Raw genomic sequence first — 19239 nt, 5'->3', positions numbered from 1 at the left:
TTGTGAGTAGTAGCATGGGTTGAGTAATGATTCTTGATATGTTATGATTATAATCATGTTATAAATGATATTAAGAATATGGGATAAACATTGTATATTAGTAAATGTAATAGTGTGCTATGACCATGGATATGGATGACTCGAAGTGAATTGAGGAATATGGATAATGTACGTGAATAAAGACCATTGTTGTTACATCCGGCATTTTTGCATCTTCGGAAAATGCGAAATAATTTTGAATTATAATGAATAAGGTCATATGTGGATTTGAACTTATATATGTATGTTGTTCATGAGAAATATTGGTGTGGAAGTGTTGGAGAAGGCCAAGGGCAAGAATTAGAATTTCGGAAATTTGTTTCGGGAATTTTTGAAATAAGAATTTGGACCAATTGGGCTCAAAAAAATAAAATGAAAATTTAGGCCCAACTTAGGCGGGGTGGCCGGCCAACAAGGCTTGGCCCAACCCATGGAATTAGTCACATGCCAAACATGTGACTAACTAATATAAGAGGATGACTTAGAGAAGTTCATCCATTAGAAACTTCAAGAAATCAAAAGAAATTGAGAGAAAAAAAAAAGGCTCACGGCCTAGTGAGAAAGAAAAGAAAGAAAAGAAAGAAAAAATTTTGGGAGCTTAATCTTTGGTTTAAAAATCCATTTCTTGTGGGAATATTACTAAGCTCAAGGTGCTCTCCAAGACGGTATAATTTTCAAAGCAAGAAAGTGCTTCTTTTGGCGAGTGGAAAGAAAGTGGAAAAGGTAAGATTCTTACTTTTTATGTTGGAGGAATTATGTTTATGTTGTAGCATATGTAGAGTATATGAGAATTATGGAAGTGTTGCATGGATGTGGTGGCCGTGTGGTGTGTGTTTGTGTTCTAGCCGTGGGGAGTAGTTGGATGGAGGGAAATGGTTAAACTTGTTAGTATGTTGATTATGTTGTTATGGCCTTATGAAATCAATGAAAAGTATGAAGACTTTGTGTGTTGTGAGTGTGTGTGTGTGACCGTGAGCTATGTGAGGGAAGGAAGAAATGAATTAAATTTTAGTTAGTTGTTAATAGCATCGTTGTGACCTTTGCGATGCAAATAAAGGTTTAATGACTTGAATTGGTATTGGAAGTGCTTGTATGTAATTATGAGAAATTATGTTAATTTTACATGATTTTTATAATAGTATGGGATTAAGGTTCTAAATGTGAATTATGATTGTTGTTAGTAAGCTTGGAAGGAAAATAATGTGATTTGGAAGTTTAGGAGAATTATAGTGTTGGTGGAAGGTTTGTATATTTTTGTATATCTTGTGTATATATTATAGATATGATATGATATGCCTCCGAATCATGTTGTAATGATCTTGGTGAGTAGCAAATATGAAAATAGTAAGGTTGGTTTGGAAGTGTAAGGTCGGAGTGAAAGATATTATGTTATGTCGGAAAAGTAGCCAGTTATGCCATATTATGTATTTTGTAGTACTAGTTGTTGTTGTTAATGTTGTTGTTGGGTTGTTGTTGGTTATTGTGAGCCGAGTTGAATCTCGGGGAGGCTATATGTATAGGGGAGATGCTGCCCAAATTTTTATAGACAAGTGTTGGCTAAGATTGAAATTTTTAAGTCTCATGAATAGTAATTGGTAAAAGTGACCATTTGCAGTTTTTGGACGAAACGGGAATTGAGACTGAACGAGCGTAAGGCACGACTAAGGTATGTAAAGCCTACCCTTCCTTCTTTTGGCATGTCCTAGTTACACTAGGTTAAGATCAGACCCTCGGGGATAATTCTGCTCTTGGAAATCCGAGTTTAATTTTGGATACTATTCATTCAGCGCAATTGAAACATATTCTTTATATTTGGTTGAAAGAATGCTCAAACCTTCATAACTTTTGCTACGGTGTCCGAACCTCTCCGAAACTTTCATAGATGGCTTTATGGAGCCTAAAGTATGTGATTTGTGTCCGCCGCCTCGATTTGACTCGAGGTGGGCCCGCAAGCCCCGAGGCTTCCCTTATTTGATTTGTTTGACTCATTTCCGTCCGATATGACAAGTAATCGTTTGCCTATGATTCTAAGGTCCGTTTGAAATGTCCTATACCGTTATTGAACGTTTTGCACTATGAGTGATACTAAATTTTCAGAAAATGACCTGTGAATTGTTTTTCGAAGGTTTTGTAGTTTGAAAGTTCGTAACTTCTATATATTAATTCTGATTGACTTGACACCTACTTCGAGCCTTCTGATATCGGTATATGCATATATGTAATTATGTGTCGAGTCCTGTAATTTACTTTTGATATGCATATGGTTTCTGCACTACTCCGTTCGTGCCATTCATTATGATTTCGTTCGTTGGTACCCGGGCCGGCTTTGTGATCGTGCGCGCTATACCATATTCGGAAGTATGATGTGCTACGGTTTCCGAGGCCTCGCCATAGGGCCGGTTACCGTCTATGGAGTTATGATGTGATATGGCATTTGATATGTTCTGATGATGTGATATGTGTGTGATACGATTTGTTCAGAGTATGTACGGAGATTTGAAAACTTCTGGAGTATGATGTGTTGAGGCACCAGTGTCGGGGGTGGCCACGTTCCTGAACCCTATGCATGATTTTTATTTGCATTCTGTACATTTATCTTTCGCACAGGTTTGATCTGCTACTTTGATATTCGTTTTTGTATCTTCTGACTCCAGTCATGATTGGGATTTCTGTACCTTCTGCTTTACATACTCAGTACTTCTTCCGTACTGACCCCCTGTTCTTCGGGGGCTGCGTTTCATGCCCGCAGGTACAGACGCTCGTCTGGGTGATCCTCCGGTTTAGGCTACTCATTCTGCTATTTTGGAGAGCTCCCCTTGATCCGGAGCTTATCTTTTGGTACATATTTTCCGCTATGCATATTCTGTACATTTGTGACTATTTGGGTACGGCGGGGCCCTGTCCCGTCATATGTTCGTATGTTCTGTTATGTTTGTAGAGGCCTGTAGTCATGTTTGTGGGTCGTGGGTCCGGTGTGCTCGTATGCAGTTCTGTTTTGCGTTCTTAAGCGGCCCGTATGCTATTATGGCCAAGACGGCCCATATGTTTGTATGTGTGTGTGCATTTGGGCGACGTATATTCCGCCACTCTTCTGATTTTGATATGACTATTATGCACGGGCGACCGCTTAAGATAAATGTTCGTTCAATACTTGTATGATGTCTGCTATTAGTTTTCAGTTCGAACAACTTATGTTAAGTCTGAATGAGTCTTAATATGATGATCTAGTTTGTAAGTCTGTTTGGGGTGCCTCAGTAGGGCGCCAGTCGTGGCTCACGGGGCTGGGTCGTGACAGAAGTGGTATCAGAGCGGTTTGTCCTCGGAATGTCTACAGGCCGTGTCTCGTAGAGTCTTGTTTATCGGTGTGTTGTGCACCACATCTATAAACAGGAGGCTACAGGACATTTAGGATGTTACCTTTTCTTTGGATCTTAGATCGTGCGTTAGAGCCGTGTTATTAGGATGATTTCTCCTCTGACGAACTGTTATGTTTTTCAGTGATGCCTCCGAAGAAGGCAACGGCTGCCCAGAAGGGCAAGGCGAAGACGGGAGAGACCAGTCAGGTACCGCGGGTTACACGGGCTCGTGCTCAGACCAGGCCCGGTATTGTGTTACAGTCAGAGGGCTCAGTTACACCCCCACCATAGGGGGCTGGAGCGGGTCCATCAGCAGCTCCAGCGGCCCCAGCGCCTGCGCCTCCAGCTCCCCAGCACGGAGCGGAGGATAGGACGTTGCGGGAAGCGGTGCAGTTACTGACGACCTTGGTAGCTGGACAGGTTCGTGGACGCGGACCCATGGGTAACGATGATGATAGACGTGACAGTTTGAGGGTCCGTGACTTTCTGACATGCAGCCCTCCAGAGTTTTTTGGGACCAAGCCCGAGGAGGACCCCCATGACTTCATTCGGGGGATGAGGCGCTCATTGGGACTGGTTAGGGCTTCGGAGACTGAGTCTGTCGAGCTAGCGTCACACAGGTTACGGGATGTCGCTCTTAATTGGTACGAGTCCTGGGAGCTATCCAGGGGCGAGGGTGCTCCCCCAGCCACTTGGAATGAGTTCGAGGCTGCTTTTCTTCGCCACTTTTTGCCCCCGAAGTTGCGGAGGGCGAGAGTTGATAGGTTCTTGCAGATAAAGCAGGGGGGTCGGAGTGTTCGTGAGTACAATTTGGAGTTTGATTCTCTGGCCCGGTATGCTCCTACTATAGTGGCGGACATGGCCGATCGGATGCACAGATATGTGATAGGGCTGGACCCCTATTTGGTTGATAGTTGCATGTCTATGGTGGCGCAGACAGACATGGACATCGCCAGATTGCAGGCCTACGCCCAGGGGATGGAGGACCGGCACCGAGCAGATCAGCCCAGCAAAGATTATGATAGGAGGCGGCCCAAGAGGGCCAGATCAGCGGGGTATTCTGGAGATTCCCGGGGCGGGCAGCCTCCGTATCAGTCCAGTGGATACTTCCCTCCGTTAGGCCGGGACACACAGTCTGCTAGCAAGCTATTTGATGGCGCAGGACCGTTCAGGGCAGACCAGAGTTCCAGAACCCCAGGTCCTCAGGCGAGCAGGGGTCCCAGTCAGACTAGGCCACCTATGCCCTAGTGTTCGTATTGTGGGAGATCGCACCCAGGAGAGTGCTACCGGGCTATAGGGGCCTATTTTGCTTGCGGCCGCCAGGGCCATATCATGTGAGATTGTCCGTGGGCGAGCGGTTCTGGTAGCGCAGCACAGCCGACGAGATCCGTTGCTGGTTCGCCATCTACTCCTTCAGCCACGCGCCCTACGGGGCGAGGTATGCCAGCACTAGCGGGCCGCAGTAGAGGCCGTGGCGGGGGTTCTGATACTAGCGGTCCCTCGAACCGCATATACGTTTTGACTGGTCGGCAGGACCCAGAGGCATCACCAGACGCAGACCCAGGTATATTATTAACCTTTTCTGAATGAATATGTGCAATGATAGATCTATATTTCATTATATTGCGTGATCTTCCCCTTCTGCGTGTTGGTAAAAGTAGGGTAAAAATTCGGACCCATGGAACCATTCGAGGCAACTATCCACACATGTGAGAGGCGAATATAGGGAATTTGGAAGGCTAAGACGATAAACCATATAGCCAGAGGAGCAAACGACCCCTTTGGGTCGGAGTGGGGCCCGCTATGAAAACTTCCCGGAAAATTTGCTAAGACCCCGATTTGCTCTAGAATTACATGATAAAGGTCGTGTGGGGCAGTTGGCGCAATTATATTAGCATTAACGCGCCAAAACATATGAAAGTTTCGAAGTTAAGCGTGTTGGGGCTAGAGCAATTCTGAGATGGGTGACCCCCCTGGGAAGTATACCCAATTTTCATAAATGTTGCTATAAAAGGCAGATGGGGACTCCGGGATAACCTGAAGGAAAATAGGACGTACCGAATGATTAGAAACCTTAACTAAGTCGGGCTGGCTAAGGTAAACTCCGCCGGCGAAGAGGAAAGGAAAGTGTGGCACCAGTTGGAAATCAGAACAAGTTGGAATAGCGTTTGATGATGTATCGTAAGTGAAATGGTAGTAAGTGTATATGGGTACAAATGGCATCCCAGCTATGACCGTATGGACCGGCAGGTGGGCCCCAGTAATCAATGTTGTGGTATACGCGAAACGTTGACTGAATGAGACCTAAAGGACAGACACCTCCCCGAAGTATGACGACACCTTAGTTGAACATTCGAGGACGAATGTTTTAAAGGGGGGGAGGATGTTACATCCGGCATTTTTGCATCTTCGGAAAATGCGAAATAATTTTGAATTATAAGGAATAAGGTCATATGTGGATTTGAACTTATATATGTATGTTGTTCATGAGAAATATTGGTGTGGAAGTGTTGGTGAAGGCCAAGGGCAAGAATTAGAATTTCGGAAATTTGTTTCGGGAATTTTTGAAATAAGAATTTGGACCAATTGGGCTCAAAAAAATAAAATGAAAATTTAGGCCCAACTTAGGGGGGATGGCCGGCCAACAAGGCTTGGCCCAACCCATGGAATTAGTCACATGCCAAGCATGTGACTAATTAATATAAGAGGATGACTTAGAGAAGTTCATCCATTAGAAACTTCAAGAAATCAAAAGAAATTGAGAGAGAAAAAAAAGGCTCACGGCCTAGTGAGAAAGAAAAGAAAGAAAAGAAAGAAAAAATTTTGGGAGCTTAATCTTTGGTTTAAAAATCCATTTCTTGTGGGAATATTACTAAGCTCAAGGTGCTCTCCAAGACGGTATAATTTTCAAGGCAAGAAAGTGCTTCTTTTGGCGAGTGGAAAGAAAGTGGAAAAGGTAAGATTTTTACTTTTTATGTTGGAGGAATTATGTTTATGTTGTAGCATATGTAGAGTATATGAGAATTATGGAAGTGTTGCATGCATGTGGTGGCCGTGTGGTGTGTGTTTGTGTTGTAGCCGTGGGGAGTAGTTGGATGGAGGGAAATGGTTAAACTTGTTAGTATGTTGATTATGTTGTTATGGCCTTATGAAATCAATGAAAAGTATGAAGACTTTGTGTGTTGTGAGTGTGTGTGTGTGACCGTGAGCTATGTGAGGGAAGGAAGAAATGAATTGAATTTTAGTTAGTTGTTAATAGCATCGTTGTGACCTTTGCGATGCAAATAAAGGTTTAATGACTTGAATTGGTATTGGAAGTGCTTGTATGTAATTATGAGAAATTATGTTAATTTTACATGATTTTTATAATAGTATGGGATTAAGGTTCTAAATGTGAATTATGATTGTTGTTAGTAAGCTTGGAAGGAAAATAATGTGATTTGGAAGTTTAGGAGAATTATAGTGTTGGTGGAAGGTTTGTATATTTTTGTATATCTTGTGTATATATTATAGATATGATATGATATGCCTCCGAATCATGTTGTAATGATCTTGGTGAGTAGCGAATATGAAAATAGTAAGGTTGGTTTGGAACTGTAAGGTCGGAATGAAAGATATTATGTTATGTCGGAAAGGTGGCCAGTTATGCCATATTGTGTATTTTGTAGTACTTGTTGTTGTTGTTAATGTTGTTGTTGGGTTGCTGTTGGTTATTGTGAGCCGAGTTGAATCTCGGGGAGGCTATATGTATAGGAGAGATGCTGCCCAAATTTTTATAGACAAGTGTTGGCTAAGATTGAAATTTTTAAGTCTCATGAATAGTAATTGGTAAAAGTGACCATTTGCAGTTTTTGGACGAAACGGGAATTGAGACTGAACGAGCGTAAGGCACGACTAAGGTATGTAAAGCCTACCCTTCCTTCTTTTGGCATGTCCTAGTTACACTAGGTTAAGATCGGACCCTCGAGGATAATTCTGCTCTTGGAAATCCGAGTTTAATTTTGGATACTATTCATTCAGCGCAATTGAAACATATTCTTTATATTTGGTTGAAAGAATGCTCAAACCTTCATGACTTTTGCTATGGTGTCCGAACCTCTCCGAAACATTCATAGATGGCTTTATGGAGCCTAAAGTATGTGATTTGTGTCCGCCGCCTCGATTTGACTCGAGGTGGGCCCGCAAGCCCCGAGGCTTCCCTTATTTGATTTGTTTGACTCATTTCCGTCCGATATGAAAAGTAATCGTTTGCCTATGATTCTAAGGTCCGTTTGAAATGTCCTATATCGTTATTGAACGTTTTGCACTATGAGTGATACTAAATTTTCAGAAAATGACCTGTGAATTGTTTTTCGAAGGTTTTGTAGTTTGAAAGTTCGTAACTTCTATATATTAATTCTGATTGACTTGACACCTACTTCGAGCCTTCTGATGTCGGTATATTCATATATGTAATTATGTGTCGAGTCCTGTAATTTACTTTTGATATGCATATGGTTTCTGCACTACTCCGTTCGTGCCATTCATTATGATTTCGTTCGTCGGTACCCGGGCCGGCTTTGTGATCGTGCGCGCTATACCATATTCGGAAGTATGATGTGCTACGGTTTCCGAGGCCTCGCCATAGGGCCGGTTACCGTCTATGGAGTTATGATGTGATATGGCATTTGATATGTTCTGATGATGTGATATGTGTGTGATACGATTTGTTCGGAGTATGTACGGAGATTTGAAAACTTCTGGAGTATGATGTGTTGTGGCACCAGTGTCGGGGGTGGCCACGTTCTTGAACCCTATGCATCATTTTTATTTGCATTCTGTACATTTATCTTTCGCAGAGGTTTAATCTGCTACTTTGATATTCGTTTTTGTATCTTCTGACTCCAGTCATGATTGGGATTTCTGTACCTTCTGCTTTACATACTCAGTACTTCTTCCGTACTGACCCCCTGTTCTTCGGGGGCTGCGTTTCATGCCCGCAGGTACAGATGCTCGTCTGGGTGATCCTCCGGTTTAGGCTACTCATTCTGCTATTTTGGAGAGCTCCCCTTGATCCGGAGCTTATCTTTTGGTACATATTTTCCGCTATGCATATTCTGTACATTTGTGACTATTTGGGTACGACGGGGCCCTGTCCCGTCATATGTTCGTATGTTCTGTTATGTTTGTAGAGGCCTGTAGTCATGTTTGTGGGTCGTGGGTCCGGTGTGCTCGTATGTAGTTCTGTTTTGCGTTCTTAAGCGGGCCGTATGCTATTATGGCCAAGACGGCCCATATGTTTGTATGTGTGTGTGCATTTGGGCGACGTATATTCCGCCACTCTTCTGATTTTGATATGACTATTCTGCACGGGCGACCGCTTAAGATAAATGTTCGTTCAATACTTGTATGACGTCTGCTATTAGTTTTCAGTTCGAACAACTTATGTTAAGTCTGAATGAGTCTTAATATGATGATCTGGTTTGTAAGTCTGTTTGGTGCGCCTAAGTAGGGCGCCAGTCGCGGCTCACAGGGCTGGGTCGTGACAATTGTTATGATGTTGTGAATGTTATTATTCATGTTTGGGAGTTGATATATGATATGGAGAAAGTCGTATAAATAGAGGAGATGCTGTCCAATTTTCTCTAGCTATAGTCATGTATGCTATGCTATCGATTTTCTAATTATAGTATAACTCTAATGAAGGTAGAAACGTGAGCATTAAAGGAGAACGTGCAAGTGATAGAATAGTTGAACGGAAAGGTATGTAAGGCTAACCCTTCTTTCATAAGGCATGGGTCGTTGGCCAAATATCTAATCTTCTATGATCCTATGATGTCCTCCAAATGATGCTATCTTCAAAAGCTACTAAGCTCTGAGCCTTGGTAGGGCCAGGTATGTATACTGATCGAGCCTTGCCATGGCCGGGTATGCTATGTACATGATATGGATATGTGTACGATATAAATATGAGTATAAATATGAACATGCCATGAATACGAAAATGGATACGAAATGTAAATGAGTACGGATACGGATACGGATGTATGTACACAATCACGCATTAGAAATGGAAAGTCCCCATGAAAATCAAGTAAGTGTTTATGACGATGATACTACTATCTCCCATCCCATGCTATTTCTTATGTTGTCTATTATGCTTTCATAATGATGTTGATCATGCTTTACATACTCAGTACATTCTTCGTACTGACATCCTTTTGTTTGTGGACGCTGCGTCATGCCCGCAGGTGGCCAGGGAGACAGACTTGATCCATAGCTTTATTTCTCAGGGACTACATAGCGGAGCTCCATTTCATTCGGAGTTACAGCTTTTGGTATTTATGCTTTTGTGTACATATTTATGGGCATAGCGGGGTCCTATCCCGCCTATATGATATGACATACTCTCCTTAGAGGCTCATAGACATGTGTATATGGTTAGATGTATTTGGCCTTGTCGGCCTATGTTTTGGGTATTATTTTGTTAGCCTCGTTGGCTTATGTACATTGTTGTGGGCATAGTTGTTGATGATGATAAAAATATATTGTTGCCTAATGGAAATAGTATGAATGAGGAATAAAAGTATGACTTAGCTATATGGCTCACCTAGATGTAAATGTGAAAGTATGATAAGAGGTGCCGGGTTGGGTTAGCACCGGGTGCCCGTCGCGGCCCTCCGGTTGGGTCGTGACCGTCAAGCTGATTCAAGAGAGGCTTCTCACAGCTCAGAGTAGGCAAAAGAGTTATGAAGATCGAAAGGTTTGCGATTTGGAGGTCATGGTTGGTGAGCGGGTTCTATTGAAGGTTTCACCCATGAAGCGGGTGTGATGAGGTTTGGGGAGAAGAGCAAGTTGAGTCTGAGGTACATTTGCCCATTTGATATTGTTCAACGTATTTGTGAGGTAGCCTATAAGTTGTCTTTGCCACCTGGTCTATCAGGTGTTCATCTTGTATTTCATGTATTATGTGATTCAGTGGGATTCTGTGCTGCTTGATCAGAATTTGACCTTTGGGGAAGAGCCGGTTCCTATTCTGGAGGACTGATACGAAAGTTGAGATCCACAGAGATAGCTTCTACACAGGTTCAATAGAAGCATCGTCCGGTTGAGGAAGCTACTTAAGAGACCGAGTCGAATATGTCGGAGCAGATACTTCTAACTTTTTGTCGAGTCAGGTACTTTCTTTCTCTTTACGTTCGAGGACGAACATGTGTTTAACTTATGGATTATGTAATGACCCATTAGGTCGTTTTGGTAAATTTACATATCTTGCCCTAAACGACCCTTCCCTTAGGTTTTAGTTTTGAATTTTTTGATTTGGGAGGGTAGGTGGCACAGTTATTGAGGCAATTGGATTCGTATCGAAAAGAAAATCCTAGTTTTGGAGTTCTTAAGTTTGATTTTGGGAAAGATTTGACAACAGTTGATTTGTGAGTAAACGTGTCCTAAATTGAATTCTAATAGTTCTGTTAGTTCCGGAACCTGATTTTTCACTTAGTAGGATATGTGGTGTAGGTCCTGAGGCATTCGGGTGTAATTTGGGTCATTGGTTGGAAAGTTAGGATTTTGATGTTTTGTGAGTTGACCTTGGTCAATGTCGGGAGATGACCTCTTTTCAAAATTTCGAGTGCGTGAGCGAGTTCGTATCTTGTTTTATGACTGAAATGCATATTTGTTTTGTGTTAGGGTGGTTCCACATGGGTTTTGGGTGTTAGTTCGGGATTTGGATGAACCAGATTTTTCAGGTTTCAATTGTACTGGTTTCCTTCTACGTGTTCACGTAGAAGGATCACGTTCGCCAGGCTTCGTGGGCCAGGAGTAGTCGCGAGCTTGTCCTCGCGTTCGCAAAGAAGGAAGAGAAGCTGGGCCGGATCAGCCAATTGCATTCATGATAGGCATGTCACGATCGCGATGAGGTGGGCAGGGTCAGGGTCGAGTTTGATGATTGGGCTGCGTTCGTGAAGAACAATAGTCCTGAACAGAAACTTAAACCCTCATTTTGAGTTTCACTTTCATAATCCCATTTTAGAATCTATAAAGCTCAGATTAGACTGATTCAAAGTGTAAAATTCAAGTTTCTTCATTGGGGTAAGTTCCTAACCTAAATTTAAGTGAATATTACTGAATCTGTCCATTAATTTATGATTCTATTCATGATTTCTACAGTAGAAAAATAATGGTTTCCATGGAAATGGGTTTTGTTGAGATTTATGAAATTGAGGAATCATTTGTGGTTGGAACTTCAAGATTTTTAGGATATGAACTATCTGGACTATGGGAATATAATTTAAATTTCCAGTTTTAGGCTCGAGGCTCGATTTGGTTATTTTGGGTTCACTTCGGATTTCGGACTAAAGTATAGCAATAAGGCATTGTTGGATTTGTGTGACCTCGTAGAGTGTTATTTTGATCTTGTTGAACTCAAATTCATCCAAAACTACCTTTTGTCCTTCGGGGTTGGGATGGGGTTTTGGATTGACTTTTTGAACCCGAATCCTTTTTATGGAAATATGTGTATCCTTAGAATTCATATTTTGTTAGACTTTTGCTCATTCGGAGGCTCTCCAGAAGGGGAAGACTCAGGTTTGAGTGTTCGTGGCTCTCGCTCGGCTTTCGAAATAGGTTATGGTTTACTCCTTTAGACTCCGATTGGAGTGCGTATTTAGTCTATAAATTCTAAGGGGTATTGGGCGTGATGGGAATCCTATCTTAGAGATTGCGATGACCACTTGGATAGGTACCGGTGTATATTATTGGGTCGTTAGTATGACGGGGAAAACATGTTGAGCCTTCGAGAGAGGTTGTGGTGATAAATCCACTTCGGTTTGTATATTTCTATTTATGTGGGCTATGATAGACGTTATATGACTGATACTTGCTTGATTAAATTGATTATCTCATCGATCCATATCTCGTGTAATTTTTTAAGGAAATTGTTCTGGGTTATGAGGTGGTATATGTAACCAGTTTGATGATGCATATTCATTCTCGAAATTCATGATGTTGTTGAAATTTTATATTATACATGTTGCACTCATTTCCTAGTTGTATGTACATTTGGATAAGTCATGATAAAAAGAGGATACGAGATGGTAAAAGGACCGAAATTAGGTAAGGATATTGTTCTCACAGTCCGGTGGTACAGTGAGTGTCTTAGAGTTCGGCGGTAAGGTCGTATAGTACTGTGAGTGGTCACAATCCGAAGGAAAAGGACCTCGACTGGTACAGTGACATGTATATAGACCTCGCGGGTCCCCTAAGGGTCATGACTATATGTCATGGTGTCACGACCCGACTAGGGGCCATGACGGGTACCCGAGGCAAACCACCGAGCACCGCTCGTACCATTGCCCATCGTACACATCAAGCGTTCATTCATTAATCTTATACTCAAATCATAGGAAAACCATTTTTTTCACTTTGAACATAATTACCTTTATATACATAAGCCCTTCGGCTATCAAAATAATATACATACGATAAGGATATCGTGAGACCATACTACCCACACATACGTATCTATGAGCCTCTACTGGAGTACTAACATAATGACGAGAAAGGACCCCGTCGTGCCCAAATATATACACAAAATAACAATTCAACATAGCACCTCTGAAGTAATGGAGTGCTTCTGTAAGCCTGCTGAGTAACTCCTATGAATCTGGGTCACCTCCCTGTCTACCTGTGGGCATGAAAACAGTGTCCAAAGAAAACAGACGTCAGTACGAGCAATGTACTAAGTATGTAAGGTGTGGATAATAACATGATAAGAGCGTGAGGGATATCATAAGATAAAATAACCGTTCATTTCTCATAATACTTTTTAAACATTCGTCATACGTACTTACCCCTTTATTCTCCTAGAGATACACTTGTTACATCCACATGCTTACATATGCAATAACTTACAATGCAGTACAGCCACGTACCTGGCCATATAGGCTCGATATCACCTGTACTCAGCCCTCCCGGGACTCGATAGCATCCGTACTCGGCCCTCCTGGGACTCGATGCTATTCGTACTCGGCCCTTCCGGGACTCGATGCTATCTGTACTCGGCCCTTCCGGGACTCGATACTATCCGTACTCGGCCCTTCCAGGACTCGATGCTATACATAACTGAGCAGTGGGAGTGCTATGCATACATATACATAAAAATACATAAATGATATCAACATCATCCTTAGCATTACCATACATCTATCATTAAAGCATACATTAGAACATTGAAGGCAACTATGGCGATGTCGGGGTGACATGAGGTCATGGGTCCCCGATTACATTATGGAATGATCATAATCATCATATCTCACCTTGAAGGGAATAACGTTTTAAGATAAGTGTACACAAGAAAAAGCATCAATGGAACCATACTTAGAATCACTAACTTCATGGGCATCATATCTCACTTTAGGATTCTTTAGACTTAAACTCATCATCATCATCCATTATCATACTCGTGTCTTATCTCTTTTCTCTATCTTACACATGTGTATCTCCTTATAGTCATAGACTCATAATTTCCGTTATGTAAGAAGATCATGGAAAAATGGGAAGATTCATGCCATGGAGTCATGCCTTAGAAAGAAAGGACTAGCCTTACATACCTTTTCGTTTAGCTATTCTATCACTTGCTTGTTCTCCTTCAACGCTCACGTTGTTACCTTCAAGAGAGTTCACATTAACATTAGCTAATCGATCACATGAACATGCTCAACTAAAGCTAGAGAAAATGGGGCAGCATTTCCTTTGTTTATACAGCTTTCCCCATATTGTATATCAACATGGAATGATCATAAAACTTACCTTAGATAGTATGGGAATGAGCCTTGAGTGGAAAGACTTCACTTGAGCCAAAACCCTTGTTCCTTTCCAATGGAATTTCTTGACTTGGATGAACTCTAATGAGTTTCTTACACTTGATTTCCTTGGTTTGATGAAGTTGATCTTGAATCTCTCTTGAGTTCTTATGGAAGAAGTGTGTGGAACCCTCTAGAAGCCTTGAGAGAGATGAAGAAGTGTGGGAAATGAAATTAGTGAAGTGGGATCACACTTATATAATTGAACATAACTCAGCCGGTCGGGACTTCCATGGACACTTATACGGTCCGTGTAACATTGCACGGCCCGTATAAGTGGTCGTGGTTCACCACCAGGCAAACATCATCTCTGCTGGGTGTTATACGGACCCTTATATGGACTGTATAAGTCGGTCGTATAACCCCATTTCCCTAAAATGATCTCCATCGTTTGTTTGATCTCCAATCCTTATGGAACCTTCTTGATACTTGTTTAACACATCGTTAACAATATAAGGGATATTATAACTGTCACGACCCAACCGGAGGGCCACGACGGGCACCCGGTGCTAACCCACCCGGGCACCTCTTATCATACTTTCACATTTACATCTAGGTGAACCACATAGCTAAATCATACTTTCCATCCATTTTTCATACTAATTCCATTGGGCAACAATACATATATATCATCATCAATAACAATGCCCATATAGATGTACATAAGCCGACGAGGCTAAAAAAATGATATCCAAAACATAGGACGACAAGGCCAAACACATCTAACCATATACACATGTCTACGAGCCTCTAAGGAGAGTATGTCATATCATATAGGCGGGACAGGACCCCGCTATGCCCATAAATATGCACACAAAAGAATAAATAACAAAAGTTGTAGCTCCGAATGAAATGCAGCTCCGCTATGTAGTCCTTGAGTAATAAAGCTATGGATCAAGCCTGTCTCCCTGGCCACCTGCGGGCATGACGCAGCATCCACAAACAAAAGGACGTCAGTACGAAGAATGTACTGAGTATTTAAAGCATGATCAACATCATTATGAAAGCATAATAGACAACATAAGAAATAACATAGGATGGGAGATAGTAGTATCATCGTCATAAACACTTACTTGCTTTTCATAGGGACTTTCCATTTCTAATGCGTGATTGTGTACATACATCTATATCCGTATCCGTATTCATATCCATACTCATTTACATTCGTATCCATTTTCGTATTCATAGCATATTCGTATTTATACTCATATTCGTATTTATACTCATATCCAGTACAGTCTCAGATGGATGCTCAATTCGTGTTCGTTTATTTACTAGTTATTAGACTCATTTCTGCGTAACTCTCACTTTTTGTTTTAGAGTCTATATCTGTCACATCTTAGGGTCCATCGTTTCAATCTCTACACTTGTATTCTCTTTACTTGCTTGCCCCCTTTAAGGGTTTTACTTGTACCATTCTCAAATCCATTGCCTCACCTTCAAATCTTGAATTCATATATCCCGTACTATACTACATCTTATTCATGCCGTTTCCCATAATTTATAGCTACGATAATTCATGTGTGAAGTCTGAACATACTCATCTTGCAGTTTTGTAATCAAGTAATACAACCGACATAGCAATCCGAACAAGGATGTATTTTACTTTGCTCATCTGGTAGTTATGAGTCAATGTCTAAATCCGCTCCAATTAACAACTTTTGTCCCATAGGGATGCTCACAATAGTAGTATGTCTAGTTATCCATACCATCCATGCAATTTCACTTGCCCTCTTTTTCAGTGCTCAAAGTTCACTTGTAACGTCATCTTTGTTTTCCAGGGCCTAAGTCTCATGCGCAACTAATACCCCTTATGCCTCATACTCATTTACTCTTATGTTGCACTCAACATTGATTTCAAAACCAATCATAATCATATTGTATTTTTCGTTGATGATAGGTTCGCCCTATCGCTTTATCGTTGTACGGTAAACTCATAACTCATGACCATCTTTTTCTTTTCAACTCATTACTTCATATACTTTACTCGTTCTAACTTGGTATAGGATATTCGTAGGAGATGCATCTTCCTTTAATCATAACACGACTACTTCTTAAGAGCGCGTACTTTGCGGCACATTTCCTTCTCTTCCTATTCCCATTCTTATTCCTTTACATTCCTTCCTCCCCAATTTATCTTATTTCCTCATGTTTTATAATCAATCCTTTATTCTTCGCACGAGGAACCCTATTCTTAACTTAGTACCTCTTTGTCCTTTAGAATATACTACCTTTGTACAATCCATTCTTCGCTTCCAAAACTTATTTTGTTCATTCTGATCATCCCCTCTCGTCCTTATTCTGTTGATCCTTTTCCTAACAATCGTCCTATTTAATCACAATCTACTACTACTTTGCCATATCACATTTCTCTGATTCCTTTTTCAAGTTTGCTTGCTATCATTTCTGTCATTGCGAAACCTCTATGATGGATTTTTCTAACAAGGTCTTATAAGCTTTCCTTATCTACTGCCCTATGGCTCGCTTGCTGGTTTCACACTTGCATTCATTCTTTATTCATATAGAACATGTCACATCTTTAGTCGTTTCCTCACTATACTTTACTTACATTGTATTACAGTTATTGCCACGCTCTCATTATATCTTGATCATAATCAACGCTATAGAGTGCCACTTCTTTACCTCGTTCGCAAGCCTGCTCGTAAAATAGAATAAACCTTGCGAAGTAAGCATACTCAACCTGTTACTCTTTCTAATCAGCCCTATTACACTTACCATATAAGTTGTTTTACCAATGGATTCGCATTCGTTATACCCCTTCTTATTTCATACCCCAGCCTCAGTCATGCTGTTGCTTTATTTTACAAATAGACTTATCGTATCTTACTCGTGCTTATCCATCCAATCAATACTCCAGTATCGCACTCTATTGGAGTTACCATTCCTTTCCTATGCCGTGTTTTAGCACTACCGGTCTCCCTAATTTACTCTAGCATTTCTCTTTACCGTATCAACGTCGATCTTATAATTACCGTTACTATCAATTCAATATTATTTAACTCATCTCTTGTAGTTGTTAACGATACTCCTAACTTAATCTCGTCCTGCCATTACTTTTTGCACAACATCCTTTCCTATTAGGACATATTACAACCTTATATCTTATCTCCTTTAGATTCTAGGAAAATTTCGGCGGAGTTTCCTCTATATTTCTTACTATCCCAAAACCTGCACGCAGCAAATACCAACAATGCCTCACAGGGCCAATATATATGTACGACATATCTCTGCCACACAGGGCTCCCACTTTCAAGTAAAAGCACAAAGATGTCGAAACTTACCTCATATATCACACTTCGAGATGTACCTGATCCTTTAGTGATCTGCCCTGTTATCCCTTCCTATTTACTTTCCCTTTCATCCTTCAGCTTTACATTTCAATCATACCTCAATATTCTTACCTTACTCGACATACATCTTTCGTACCGTCGCTTACCTTTGTTCTGATTCATTCAATTTGTTTAGTTCACAAACTTATAACTGAATTTATCATCAAGAGATACCTTTAGTCAATTCCTCTGTTGTACTTACACCAACTTACCTCTATGACAACCAATCCATTATCATATAAATACATATTCCGATAACGTAGCCTCAACGAAGGGGCTTACCTCCGTAACTTTCAATGTCATCACTCACTTTCTTCTGTTAATACCATTCTTCTGCTGCAATCAAGGGTTAGTATAAGGAATCTCATTTCCTATGGCTTAGCTCTATCGCACGATCTTAGAGATGAAAGAAGAGTAACCATCCTAAATGCCCTGTAGCCTTCTGTTTATAGATGTGGCGCGCAACACACCATAAATAAGACTCTACTAGACACGGCTAGTAGACACATCCTCGGACTGAACTGCTCTGATACCACTTTTGTCACGACCCGACTAGGGGCCATGACAGGTACCTAGGGCTGACCACCGAGCACCGCTCGTACCATTACCCATCGTACACATCAAGCTTCATTCATTAATCTTATACTCAAATAATAGGAAAACCATTTTTTTCACTTTGAACATAATTACCTTTATATACATAAGCCCTTCGGCTATCAAAATAATATACATACGATAAGGATATCGTGAGACCATACTACCCACACATACGTATCTACAAGCCTCTACTGGAGTACTAACATAAAGATGGGATAGGACCCCGTCGTTCCCAAATATATACACAAAATAACAATTCAACATAGCACCTCCGAAGTAATGGAGTGCTTCTATAAGCCTGGTGAGTAACTCCTAGGAATCTGGATCACCTCCCTGTCTACCTGTGGGCATGAACACAACGTCCAAAGAAAACAGACGTCAGTGCGAGCAATGTACTGAGTATGTAAGGCGTGGATAATAACATGATAAGAGCGTGAGGGATAGTATAAGATAAAAGAACCGTTCATTTATCATAATACTTTTTAAACATTCGTCATACGTACTTACCCCTTTATTCTCCTAGAGATACACTTGTTACATCCACATGCTTACATATGCAATAACGTACAATGCAGTACAGCCACGTACCCGGCCATATAGGGTCGGTATCACCCGTACTCGACCCTCCCGGGACTCGATAGTATCCATACTCGGCCCTCCCGGGACTCGATGCTATCTGTACTCGGCCCTTCCGGGACTCGATGCTATCCATACTCGACCCTTTCGGGACTCGATGCTATCCGTACTCGGCCCTTCCGGGACTCGATGCTATCCGTACTCGGCCCTTCCAAGACTCGATGCTATACGTAACTGAGCAGTGGGAGTGCTATGCATACATACATAAATATACATAAAAATACATAAATGAAATTAACATCATCCTTAGCATTACCATACATCTATCATTAAAGCATACATTAGAACATTGAAGGTAACTATGGCGATGTCGGGGTGACATGAGGTCATGGTTCCCCGATTACATTATGGTGTGATCATAATCATCATATCTCACCTTGAAGGAAATAACGTTTTAAGATGAGTGTACACAAGAAAAAG

The sequence above is a fragment of the Lycium barbarum genome, chromosome 3 (assembly GCF_019175385.1).
Source record: "Lycium barbarum isolate Lr01 chromosome 3, ASM1917538v2, whole genome shotgun sequence".
NCBI classification, from domain to species: domain Eukaryota; kingdom Viridiplantae; phylum Streptophyta; class Magnoliopsida; order Solanales; family Solanaceae; genus Lycium; species Lycium barbarum.
This window is presented reverse-complemented; position numbering follows the sequence as displayed.